This window comes from Ricinus communis, chromosome 9, assembly GCF_019578655.1.
Source record: "Ricinus communis isolate WT05 ecotype wild-type chromosome 9, ASM1957865v1, whole genome shotgun sequence".
Classification (NCBI taxonomy): domain Eukaryota; kingdom Viridiplantae; phylum Streptophyta; class Magnoliopsida; order Malpighiales; family Euphorbiaceae; genus Ricinus; species Ricinus communis.
In genome coordinates, this window is record NC_063264.1 from 27,995,758 (window position 1) to 27,998,759 (window position 3,002).

The 3,002-nt window shown below is 31.7% G+C and overlaps 1 non-coding gene across 1 annotated transcript; it reads left to right on the forward strand.

Moving 5' to 3' along the window:
- The first annotated feature begins 1,776 nt into the window (after window positions 1-1,776).
- On the forward strand, window positions 1,777-1,884 carry LOC112536871. Its single transcript, XR_003080803.1, has one exon. It is a non-coding gene; the product is annotated as a small nucleolar RNA R71 (small nucleolar RNA).
- The last annotated feature ends 1,118 nt before the right edge of the window (window positions 1,885-3,002 follow it).

Below are 3,002 nucleotides of genomic sequence, written 5' to 3' on the forward strand. Positions count from 1 at the left end.
GATTGGAATTATTTTAGTTCAGCTTTAGGTGGCGTTGTGGTTGAAGGATCTGGTTTCGATTTCCCTTTACCAAGTTCCTCGAACTTAGAACTAGTCTTGCTAGTTCGAATTCCCTCCCCCTCTAGTCTCAAAGAATACTCTACTATTTCTCCATTTTCATCTTTTTCATTTAGGCTCAAAGTTCAACATGACTCTAATGGTTCTTTATATGATTTTTTGTGAAAATTTCCTTATAAAAAGATCAATAAAATTAATAATAAGACAAGCATTATTCACAAAGAGTTTCTTTAACACTTTCACTATGTCAAATTCTTCCTTTTCATTGCCTACCCTAAATGTTAGCTTACCCGTTGGCACATCTATTAAGACTCCTCCTATAGCTAAAAACGGTCTACCTAAGATGATAAACACATCCACATCCTCCTCTATGTCCATAGCAAGACAATTCTCAAGTAAATAAAACTTACTCATTAATACTAATAAGTCCTCAACTATCCCTATTGAATACTTAACAAATCTATCAGCTAGTTGAAGTGAAACATTAGTAGGTTTCATTTCAGTAATACTAAATTTTTTCACAAAGGCTAAAGGAATTAAATTAATATTGTCACCTAAATCACATAAGCAATTTTTATACCAATATCACTAATAGAACAAGGAATAGAAAAACTCATTGGATCCTTCAGCTTAGGAGGCAACTTCCTTTGTAGACTGGCACTACATTCCTAAGTTAATAAGACAATAGCATACTCCTTCAACTTGTTCTTGTTAGTAATAATTTCCTTCAAGAACTTGGCATAAGATGACATTTAAGCAAGGGCTTTAACAAACGAAATATTAATTTGAATTTTCTTAAAAATGTCAAAAAATCTCTAAAAGTTCTTTTCATCATTCTTCTTCCCTAGTCTTTATGGATATGGAATTGATCGTACATGAGGCTTAGCCAAAGAAGGATCATACTTTGATTCCATTTCCTTTCTAATATTCTTTTCTTGCTCAACTTCTTTTTCAACTCATTCACTTGACTTTTCTTTAGCAACAACCTCTTTCTCTACCTTCTTCTTAACAAGTACAGGTTCAGGAAACTCCCTTCCATTCCTCAAAGTAACAACCATAGCTCCTTCTTTGGATTGACTTCAATGTCATTTAGTAGTTAACTTTCCCTTGCCCTATTTAAACTTCAAGGCTGTGAATTGTTGTTTGATTTGTCTAAACTACTTTTTCAATATTTGCATCAAGGTGACTTCTTCTCTTGAGGTGGTTTTGATAACTATTCTGAAATGCAGTCTCCGCTATTGAAATCCAGGTGCCCCATTGGCTTTGCAGCTCCTTAGTCTCTCTAAGAAAAGTTAGGGTGATTTCTCTATTATGGATTATAGGTGTTTGAAAATAGATCATTCCTTGGTTTCTTATAAGCTCCCATATAATTTACCTCTTCTTGTCCAACAGCTGGCATATCCACATTCATACATGCATTAGACATATGTACATACATAGCACAAAGCTTTTCTACTAGAAGAATCCTTAATCAATAACAATTTCACTTGCCAAGTAAAATCTGCTACTTGCATATTCATGTCACTTTGAACATTAATTTCATGAATCCCCTTTTACCTCTAATGGTCTTTCGTTGAGAATTTATTGCTAAATTCTCAAGAATTTGTTGTACTTTTTCCGCACTCTTGTCTCCATAATATCCACCACAAGTTGTATCAATCAAAGTTTGGTAGTTTGCAGTTAGTCCATCATAATAAAACTACATCAAAAAAGAGAGAAAAATTATGATGTGGGCACGGAATTAGATAAACTTTGAATCTTTTCCAAGCATCATAAAAAGATTTTTCTTCTTTCTGAGTGAAATTACAAATTTTAGACCTATAATCTAGAGTCTTTTGGGGTGAATAGTGCTTCGACATAAAAGCATCATAAATCTTATCCCAAATAATTAATGATCCTTCAAGCATGTTTAATAATCATGTCTTAGCAGAGTTTTTCATACAATAAGAAAAAAATTTCTTCCTGAGCTCTTCTTCATTCAAATTCCTAAGAAAATATTTGCACCATATTGTAGAATTTCTTCATGAATGATAATGGATCTTTAGTATCCATTCCTTTAAAATGCAGTAGCATTGTCAAATGGATGGTTATTAGCTCATATTTCCTAGCATGTGCAGATAGTCGAATGCAAGATGGGTTTGCATTGATCTTAGGCCTTTGAAGATCCTTAAGCCTAGGGATATTCTCCTTTGCTGCCATAACTGTGTTTTTTTCGTTTGCCATCTATTCTTTCTTGCTTATCTTGTTAGCTTTGCAAGTCTTTTCGATCTCAAGATCAAATGGAAAAATTTCCACTCGCTCTACACTCTTGGATCTCCTCAAGTGCATACTTGCAAGAAACAAAGAAAGATAAAATAAAAAAAAATAAAATAAAAGTAAAATATATAAATAAAACACACAATCTTAAACCGATAATTAATCGTTATCCCCGACAACGATCCAAAAACTTAATCGCTTAAATATTTACCTGCAAGTACATAAGGTAGTTGTAGTATAGAATTGTTAATTAAGGTCGATCCCATGAGGATAAGTCTATGTATAAGTCTAAGAAGTATGCAAATAAATTATAGATTTTATAATGAAAATTGTAAAGATTAAGAAAATAATTAAATGGATAGATTAATAATATTTAGAGTACTAGAGATTTGGAATTCATTTAATAGGCTTTGTCCTTGATATCAATTCTAAAATTATTTTTGAATGCAATTATTTCCAAAATATATTAATTCTCTTTCAAGCTATTAACCTATATTTAGCTAACCAATCATCGTTTCTTAAGGACAATTACCTAACTAAACTCATTAAGCAACAATTCTTGCATCACAACAAATAAATATATTTCTTTACCTAATTTGTTATGTTTACTCTTTTAGATCTAGATTTGTATTTCTTCTTTCAGTTTATCATACAAATCCTAAGATAAAAACACTAAGGTGGCCAATCAA